Source organism: Planococcus citri, chromosome 3 (assembly GCF_950023065.1).
Source record: "Planococcus citri chromosome 3, ihPlaCitr1.1, whole genome shotgun sequence".
Classification (NCBI taxonomy): domain Eukaryota; kingdom Metazoa; phylum Arthropoda; class Insecta; order Hemiptera; family Pseudococcidae; genus Planococcus; species Planococcus citri.
This window is the reverse complement of record NC_088679.1, coordinates 83,706,615-83,717,158: the sequence shown is the minus strand read 5'-3', so window position 1 is coordinate 83,717,158 and position 10,544 is coordinate 83,706,615.

The following is a 10,544-nucleotide window of genomic DNA, read 5'->3' as shown; positions in this document are numbered from 1 at the left end:
TGTCAAACTCGCTTAAGGATGAGGTGACTAAGCAAGCCAAAAAGCTGGCTGAATCATTAGTAGCGAAAAAAGCCTCCAAACCCCAAAACCAAAGCCAAAACCAAAACTCGAAAACTGATGTAAATAAGCCAAACCAAAAAATACCCCTCTCTTTCTCCCAAATTGTGAAGGCGCCGGTAGGATTGAATAATTTCCCTCCTCTCCAGCAACAGCTTTCGCAAAGACAAACCATATATCAACCCCAACAGCAACAGCAACCAAAACCCAATAACCACACCATTATCCTAAAACCGAAGAAATCGGGTGACAACCCGGTCAAGTTACTCCAAGAAAAAGTCAATCCCTACGAAATGGGAGTGCAATACGTAAGACCTACCACAAACGGAGCGGTCATTGTCGCCTGCAAGAGCCAGGAGCAAATCGACTCCATAGCCAAAAAACTACAAGGCCAACTGGACCCAGTAGCTAAACGTACAAAAAAATTACCCCAACTTGCGGTGCATCGTCTGCCGGACGGCGCAGTCAAGGAGGACGTCGATAAAGCTATCCTGAACGCGACCGGCGAAGCGGCCCATTTCGTAAGGATAATGAAATATAAATATAACGACCCGTCCTCCGGGTTGTTCGCTATCTGCACTGTGACCCCTAGAACCTGGCAACTTCTGGTCAGGAAATTCGGAAAGATCTTCTTGGAGCGTGGCTGGAGCATGTGTCCGGTCAAAAACAGCGTGCAGCCAGTCAAGTGCCTTAAATGCCACTCCTACGGCCATGTCGCCAAACATTGCAAGCTAGAGCACGAGGTACCATACAGCCCCACCGACTGTGTAAATTGCATCCGAGCCAATACCAACAATAAAAACAACAAGTACGAAACTAAACACGCCACACACTCCCAGCAGTGTCCATGCCTTCTAAATCATATCAAGTCGATTACGGAAAATACCGATTACGGAGATGGACAATAAAACCAAGGCAAAATCAAAGACCAAACAGAACAACCTAGATAATAATAGCCCAAAAACTAAACAAGTAGTCAACGTTGTGCAGATAAACTTGGGTGGCTCCGAGGACTATCAGCGCAGAACGATAGAACACATGATGAAAAACCAAACAGATGTAGCAGCAATACAAGAACCCTATCTCCAAAATGGCAGTCTAAAGGCTAAAGGGTACAATTCACTGGTGAGCGGAAAGGCAGCCTTGCTGATCCGCAACACACTGAAGTACAATCAGATTTACACGGAAGGTGGCAGTATGGTCGCCATCGAGATGGACGGGCATATCTACGTCTCCGTCTACTGTTCCCCCAACACCAAAATAAACAGAAAAATTACCGAACTCAGCAAGCTGGTCAAGAAGATGCAAGGCAAACAACTAGTCATAATGGGTGACTTCAACGTGTACTCCTCATTCATGCAATACTACAAAAACAACATACCCAGTGAGAGAGATACTTTATTCGACGAGCTCGTGGCAGACAATACTCTGTGTGTCATGAACAAAGAAGAAACAACGTTCCATCGACCTGGGGTAGAATCCATATTAGACTATACCGTCGTAAGTGACAACTGCATTGCACAAATACACGACTGGAAAGTTCATTTCTCCTCTATCAGGGATCATAAAATGATAACCTTCACGGTGGGTCATCAGGTCCAGGAGGGAGAAACGAACCACATCTACGACTACGAATTGATTGAGGAAACGTTAAAAGTCACGCCACTGCCAATGCTCCAAGAAAGATCCAAAGCCGGAATCGATGACTGGATAGAAGAAGTCGAATCTCTAGCAGAAGCCGTCAAAAGCGAAGCAAAGATACCCGTCAAGGAGTCCCAGCTTCCGTACTGGACGGAGAAACTAGAGAAGATGAAGCGGATAAAGAACAATCTACTGAAAGCTGCATCGAAAGCGCAGAAGAATACGATGGAATACGACCTCATATACGAAACCTTTCGAAACATAGAGAAAAAATACAAGTACGAAACCATTAAAGCCAAGCGCAAAGCATGGGAGAACTTCGTGACTCAAAAAGAGTCATGGGGGAAACCGTACGATGCGGTGAAGAACCTCTTACAAGACAATAGCAACTCAATCCCTCTACTCCAAAATTCGCAAGCGAAGAACCAACAAGACAACATCCAGTTTCTACTGAACAGTATGTTCCCGCAAGACGGTGTTCCCCTGCTCGAAGAGGATGTGGAAGACGAGATCGATACGGGTGCACAACTAGCAGAGATACTGGAGCAGCCAAATCAAACGTGCGTTGAACCAATTACCCGAAAAGAACTAAAGGACATCGTCAACGAACTCAAGCCGGGGAAAGCCCCTGGTCTTGATAAGATCGACAATAGAATGTTCAAGATAATCTATAAATACAACCCAAACACGATAATAGAAGTCTATCAGGCGTGCATGGACCTTGCTTACTTCCCATCAGCCTGGAAGAACGCACGACTGGTAGTACTCAAGAAGCCCGGTAAAGAAGCAGACAACGCTAAATCATACAGACCCATTTGTCTGCTCAAGACAATGGGTAAGATATACGAAAAGCTCCTACATAGAAGAATCTCCTTATTCCTGGAAACAAACAAACTACTAACTCCAAATCAGTACGGTTTCAGGTCGGGTTTATCGACCGACCATGCTTTGCTCGACATGATAACGGAAATCGAGAAGGGATGGGAGAAAGGCGAATACGTCGCAGCGGTCAGCTTTGACGTATCGGCTGCCTTCGACTCCATCCCTCACAACATCATCATCGAATCTTTGGCTAAACTAGGAGTAAACGGTGATCTAATAAGGATTGTAGCTGACTACCTGGTAGACAGGGAAATCAGCTATACCTACAACAACAATAAATACAGCACTACAGCCACCAAAGGGTGTCCTCAAGGCTCTGTCTTGGGGCCCCTCTTCTGGATATGCGTGTATAACACGATACTGAAATACCAATATAGAGCCGCGAAGGCAATAGCCTTTGCGGACGATTTGTTGTTTGTGTTTAGAAGCCAAAACACCCAGTACTTGAAGGAAGTTATGAACAAAGCCATAAAGCAGTTAATCGGGAAGCTTGAAGCCCTCGGGCTAAAGCTGAACGAAGCGAAAACCCAACTCACAGTGTTCACAAGGAAAAACGTACCAAACATCGAGATCCTGGTTAATAATCAGGTAGTAAGGCCGTCAAATGAGATGAAGTACCTCGGCATAGTTTTCGATAATCAACTAAACTTCGTAGCCCACTATGCAGCGATGCATAGCAAGGCGATGAAAGCGATAAACATCATAAACAGACTATTCGGCAGAACCTTCGGCTACGGATACGAAGCTCGCAGGATTATGTCGATGGGCCTGATCAATTCCTTGTTCTACTATGGAGCTGCTGCCCATCACACCGGTCTTACCCTGAAGAAAAACCAGGATCTACTCGTAAAGGTCCAAAGACTGTACTGTCTGAAGATCATATCAGCATATTCTACAGTGTCAGGAGCGGCTGCTTCGGTTTTGGCCGGGCTGCCGCCACTCGATCTGGCCATAAAGAAAACAGCGATCAAAAGAACCCTGGACATTGAAGTGAGACCACATGCCGCACTCACGAACTTGTACGGCGTGGTCTCGCTGATATACAAACACCCAACGGATAACAACAAAAACGTTTACAACTACCATGGCGATGTTCTAACTAAAAAACAACTAAGCGCCAAGCTGGATGAAGTAATCACTGAAATCTGGCAGAGGCGCTGGGACGAAGAAACGACTGGACGGGTGACGCATAAGTGGATCCCGAACATTCAAAAGCGACTCGAGTCCAACTTAATCATAAACTTCTACACCACTCAAGCTCTCACGGAGCACGGATTCTTTTCCTCGTATCTCAAAAGGTTCTTCGTCATCAAGGAGAAACGCTGTCTCTGTGGCAGAGAGCAGACGTTTATTCACCTTGGTGAAAAGTGTAAAAACAACCAAGTAACCAGAATAAGAAGAAATTACGATATCGAAATCTATAACACCGAAGAAGAAAACATGAAGCAGATATCCCAGTTCACCGCCGAACTGTTCCGACTCAGGGAGGAACTGAGGTGGAAAGAAGGGGTATCTGTCGCTGAACCTGAAACAGAAATAGAGGAACAAGAAGAGTCCGTCGAGGAGGTGGCAGAAGAACAGGAAGAACAAAGAAACCTTCGACCCGAATGGCTAAACAACACAATCAACGAAGTCACCGTGACTCCTAAGCCCGCAAGAAGACTGCGCTTTCGAAAGGAAGACCTTCAAAGCAGCACATCTTCCTTCCAGTCATCCGAATCGTCGCCCGAAATTCTCAATCAAACCTTCCATGAATACAGGGGCCCCTGGAGTATAGGGACCCCTGTGCAAAATCCGGCGCCCACAATTAACCCCCCCATAAACCCTACAGAAACCAACGAAACAAGAATAAATGTTACAACATCCCAAAATACATACAATCCAACCCCGATAGGCTTCAAATACGTGAATCCGCTGGTAAGCTTTATCAACTCCAGCGACGCGAATAGAAAATACCTTATACCAAGCGGACCAGTACCAAACTATCAGCTATTCCCCGCGACACCAACAAATCAACAACCAATACCCGAAAACGACAGCCAGAAAAGCAGATCCAATGAACCAACTTTGTCTCAATGCGCCTCAAGCACCTTGAGGGCGCTAAGGCTGACAAAAAAGAAAGAACAGCAACAAAGTACCGCAGTGGACCAAGGAAACGCCGACAGCAGAGAGTTAACCCCACAACAACCAACTACCAAACCCATACAACATACCCCGAACGTTGGAAACCTGACCCTAACGGAAGATGGAATCCAGAGCACATACGAAGATGCAGCTTGGGCCTCTGAATATGACCGAGATACCAACCCGGAATCCAATGGCGCCATGACGACCGCCGTGTTGATAAGTGCCGAAAGGCATGATGCTTCGCGACCGGTGGTCAGAGAAAATCCAGCGGAAGCCGGGGGCTCAAGGGAGCTGGTTGCCGGAAAAATATACATGCCTCAAGGACCGCACGAAAACACCGAAAAGCTGGAGGACATCTTCCACAGGATAACGACAGTCCAAAAAACCTACGACCATGCCCGAAAACCAACCAAAACAGATAACCCTATTAGCCCCCAATCGATATTAGGAAAATACTTTGACGATATTGACCATCAAAACGATGCCAGTAGGATAGTGGATAGGGCCCTGGAGCAACTACTAGTTAGTGGGCAGTTGGGACACCCTTTCTCTCTACTCTTCTATCACCACAAGTTTATCGAACCAATGCAATACCTAGTCCTTAGGGCAGTCAAAGAGAGGTTTTTCAGACCAGCTGGGCCGGCGGCCGTGGCCACCCTTCTCCCATACAAGGAGTACATGGAAGCTGCACCGTCAACTCCAGCCGAAGTCAAGATCTTGCTAGATAGGAAAGAAAAGGAACTGAACGAGAAACTCCAGAGGGGAAGCTGGGGGGAGTTAGTAACGACCTCCAACGGAGTCTTCACTCTGGAGGAAATCGAAGAAGACCTTCTAGTATGCTTCCCGGAATACGCGCTGGCACATTGTGTCAGTGCGGATTTCGAAATGTCCGCAGGCGTCGCGAAGCAGATTACCCGTAAATTTGGCTCCAAAGACGATCTAAAGGGCAGGGGGGCATCGGTCTGGGAAATAGTTGAAATCAAAAAGACAGGTAAACTCAGCGGTAAAAAAGTCGAAAACTACGTCTTATATATGGTTACAAAAGAACGCTACAACCATAAACCAACAGAGAGAGATTTCCTAATTACTCTTAAAAATTTAGTTGTAAAATGTAAAGAACTGAATATTGGAAAGCTGGCTATACCCAGGTTGGGGTGCGGAAGAGACAAGCTGAACTGGGATCTGGTAAGACACTCAATCATTGAGTTCTTCAAGAAATCCCATATCACAGTCAGAGTATGCACCCAATCGCGAAGATAGTGTAGCCAGTGCCATGTGAAGTAACCAAATCCCGAATTAGTCTCTAGATTTAAGATGTAAATATATTTACCCATATACCTTTTTACTTTCATGTTTTTATTTTTCAGTTTCTATCTTACTTTTTATTTTCACCTTATATATTTAATTTGTCAGAGGTGGTTGGTGCCGATAAATTATAAATAGACACCCTCCACCTTATATTCATGTATCATGTAAATGTTTGTAATTAGGGTTTCAGATGTAATTTAGTTTGTATAGATATGGCCCAATAAACAAAAATACTTAACGTAAATACTTAATAAATAACTGTAAATATTGTAAAACTTTTTTTCTTTCTTTTTATATATTCTTTCTTTTGATATAAATCCCCATACATTTTTACCCAAACATAATACAAGAAGCAACCAAAACATCCGGAAGTCGCGATTCAAGACAGTCCTGGATTCAAGATATGTAATATTGTATAGAATAGCCTAATCTTAGTATAGAAATTTAACAATCTTTCATGTGGGCGGTCGGTGAGAAGCAAGCAGCAAGTGCGCTGACCGCCCCACAAATATCCCCATGTACTCACGGCCTTTTTAACTAGGGGCCCCAACTTGTTGGGATCACCCCTAGGCGAAATCACTCCCCCTTCAAACTTCCTCCAGAGACGGGTCGGGGGCCCGGTCTGCTGTCAGACAGGTACGCGTGAATAACGACTCCTGGAGCTTGGCAGAGATCGAGCCTTAGGCAACCGCCTAGGGGTCTGGGTCAGGGTGGACGATCCGTCTCACTCTCCCTCCCATTCCCCTTCCCGTCCCTCATCTTAATCTTGGGGTGAAGGTATAACTATAATCTAGGATAATTAAAATAGTAATATTAGTAGCCTTAAGATTAAGATTGTTTTTCTTTTTAATTAAAATAAACCCTCGGCGCCTAGTGCGACCGGGGTTTAACAAAAAAAAAAAAAAAAAAAAAAAAAAAAAAAAAAAAACCTAACCTAACCTAACCTAACCTAACCTAACCTAACCTAACCTAACCTAACCTAACCTAACCTAACCTAACCTAACCTAACCTAACCTAACCTAACCTAACCTAACCTAACCTAACCTAACCTAACCTAACCTAACCTAACCTAACCTAACCTAACCTAACCTAACCTCAACCTAACCTAACCTAACCTAACCTAACCTAACCTAACCTTTTTTTTTTTTTTTTTTTTTTTTTTTTTTTTTTTTTGGGTACCCCAATCCCCACATCGCGGGGGTGGGGGAAGTATATTGTTTTATGACGGGATACAACTTAGTCTCTACCGGGGGGGTTCTAAACTAAGATACAACCTTAAGCATAAAACATAATAAAACGATTGAAATATAACAGCGCGGTACTATACGAACTAGTGCGGTGCTAAAGACCCGATCACGAGAAACGTTGACCCGATCGCTGTTGCATGAAGATCATTGGTGTTGCGGTGATTCCTTCTAGTTGATTCGTTAAATAAGTTTAGCGGTCGATAATGTTGCTTGTGAAGCTCCGGAGCATGAAATAATAATGAAGGGGATTAGTGAAGTCACTAATTATTACTACTTAAGTAAACGGAAAGAATCATACCTGATCCCCCCTGTAACAGGGGGGGAGGTGAAGATGGCTGTACCAAGTTTGACGAGAATATGATTTCCATCTTGACGACGTTGACCCAGTTGACCTTAACGGCAGCTCTTGATCTCGGCGAGTTGGAAACATTTGTTAAACGAAAAATAATTATGAATTACCATATGTACAGTAATTGATTATTAATGGGGTAGTGGTAGTGGTAACATACCAGTGGACCCCCCTCACAACCACGCAAGGCTCACTACTAGGACCATATTTCAGGAACGTTTACCGTTCGGATACTTGCACTTGCGGGAGGAGGGGGTGCAGGTTGTTGTTGAGGCGTGATAGTATCAAGTGTCGGACATCTCAGCCATGTTCATGGGTTATAGGCGGCTAGTCTGGAACGGCGGTAGAAACTGGCGTTGTCGCTCGGCCTCCCAAAGCTTCTGAACAGTAGAGCGCATATATTCCAAGTGCTGAGGATTCCCAACATCTAAGCGTTCGGCAGGTCTATCAGCAGCGTGTCGGATGCACTTGACAAAAACGTGTTTGGCCGTTTCGGGTTTCCCACATTCGCATAATGCCGAAGGAGAACGTTTATATTTGTGCAGCATATATCTGAAGACGCCGTGGCCGCTCAGTGCTTGACCAAGGTAGAATTCTAGATCGGATGACTGAACTGTTTTCGAGACGTTTGGGATCAGTCTGTGTGTCCATTTACTGACGGTGGAGGAGTTCCACATCTTCTGCCATTCAGTTAACGTGGCGGAGTAGAACTTGGCGTTTAATGAGGTACCGTTACCACCTGGCCACGGTTCTACAGGTAGGTGACAGTAATCGTCGACGGGGTAGTTATTTTTCAGCAACCATTTAACGCTACGTTCCGCGATATGCAGATGTAGGGGGGGGACGTTCGCAATGACCCCTGCTGCATCTGTACTTGCGGTTCGGTATAAACGGCCGATGTTGATGGAGATGCGGCGTCGAATTCGTTGGAGCGCTAAGATGTTTTCATTTTTGTAAAGGGCACGGTAGAACAGAGACGAGCAATATTTCAATATCGATATTACCGTCCCGTACCACATAATGGTGCGCGCTTTAGTGGAGTAACCGCAGACATTCCTGCAAATGTTGAGGAGAAGAGGGATGTATTTCGTTGATTTGTCCAACACGTACTGGATATGAGGCTGCCAGCATAGTGCCGAATCGATGTAAACTCCGAGATATTTAATCGAGCTGGATGGTTGAATTTTAATGTCTCCAATGATCAAAGGTTTGATTGGATAACAGGTTTTCGTACTTTTCCTGCCGTAATCGTGAATGATGTACTCGGTTTTGTTGACATTGAGACATAAGCTGCGTGTAGACAAAAATTCGATTATGCGATCTGTGACTTCTTTAGCTCGTCTGCGGAGTTCAGATGGGGTGTGGGCTGCGACCACCACCATCGTGTCGTCTGCATAGCAAAAAGTGTCGGCGTAAGACTCCACGATTACGGACATAATATCGTCGAAGTCCACGTCCCACATGGTAGGACCGATACTTGAGCCTTGGGGACAGCCGCGTGAAATAAATTTTCGGATTCCCTCAAATTCAATTTCTCTATCTGCGAAGTATGATGATAGCACGGCGATAAGATAGTGTGGTATCAGACGGCAGTTCAGCGCTTTGATGATATCGGTCCAGCGTGCATGATCGAATGCACCACGAATATCGAGAGAAATGCATGCTATCAGTCTGAATTGGTCGGCTTCCCTTAGTTCTCCAATTCGAGCGAGAAGATCGTGAATGGCCATCTCGCAACTACGACCTGCCACGAAACCGTATTGCCTGGGGTGTAGCTGGAGGTGGAGCTCTAACTGATTCTTTAAAAGCTTTTCAAATGTTTTCCCCATTGTGGAGAGTAAAGTAATGGGACGGTAGCCTTCGAAAGATTCAGGGTTTTTTCCTGGCTTGGGAATAAAAGTTACCCTGCCGTTCTTCCACGGCTTAGGGAAATGTCCGAGGGCGACGCAGCTATTAAAAAGCTTCGGAAGAACTTCAGGTTTGGATAAGTTGAGTGCTTTAATGGATTTATAACCCAGGCCATCGGGGCCGGGTGCACTGCGATTATTAGACACTTTAAGTACTGCTGAGACAGCTTCTTCGGTAATCAACGGAGGCGGACCCAAAGTGCCTAAAATTGGAGTGTTACGGATTTCGTCTGGTTTGGGATCGTCAGGGAACTTATCTGATAATAGTTCTGCCTTTTTCTTCAAAACTTCCGCAGAGATAGCGGATTGTCGAGATTTGTTCTTCACTAACTTTCGGTAAGCTAGGCCCCATGCTTTTTTATTATCGATAAATTTCCGCCAGGCGATTAGTTTTTCCTCAGCAATTACTCGTCTGTAAAAACGTCTGAACGATGACTTGATTTTGTTGAAAACCGCCTGTTCGATAGCTGAGTTATTTTTCTTGTGACAATATCTGTCGATACGTCGGTAGACCCGTTTGATTTCAGCGAGTTCGGGTGTCCACCAGGGCACCACTGGACCGGTGGGAAGTTGTGTCGAGGATTGACGGACGAGTTCAGACAAGGCGGATGATAAATATTCGCAATACTTATCGATCTCATCGGTCGAAGCGTTGTCGGGTAAAGGAAGAATGTCAGTGGAATCTAGCAGCTCCATAAGTAAGTCGTGATCTATTTTCCATCTTGTCTGTTCGGCTTTGCCAAGCAAGGGGACGACGATGTTGAATTTAATTAGTCTGTGATCGGATAAATAGTCGTCAGGGATTACAGACCAATCTGTGACTTCTGCGTCTCCAAATGTGAAATCCGGAGCGGAGTTGAATGGTTTATTTTCGTATATCCAGTATCGAGTTGGCGAATAATCATTGAATAACCGGTAATTTGAAACATCGATAAAGTCCTCCAGGACTGCGCCACGTTCGTTAGTAGCGTGGGTGGAATTTCTGGACGAGTAAGCGTTGAAATCCCCACCTACCACTGTTGGACC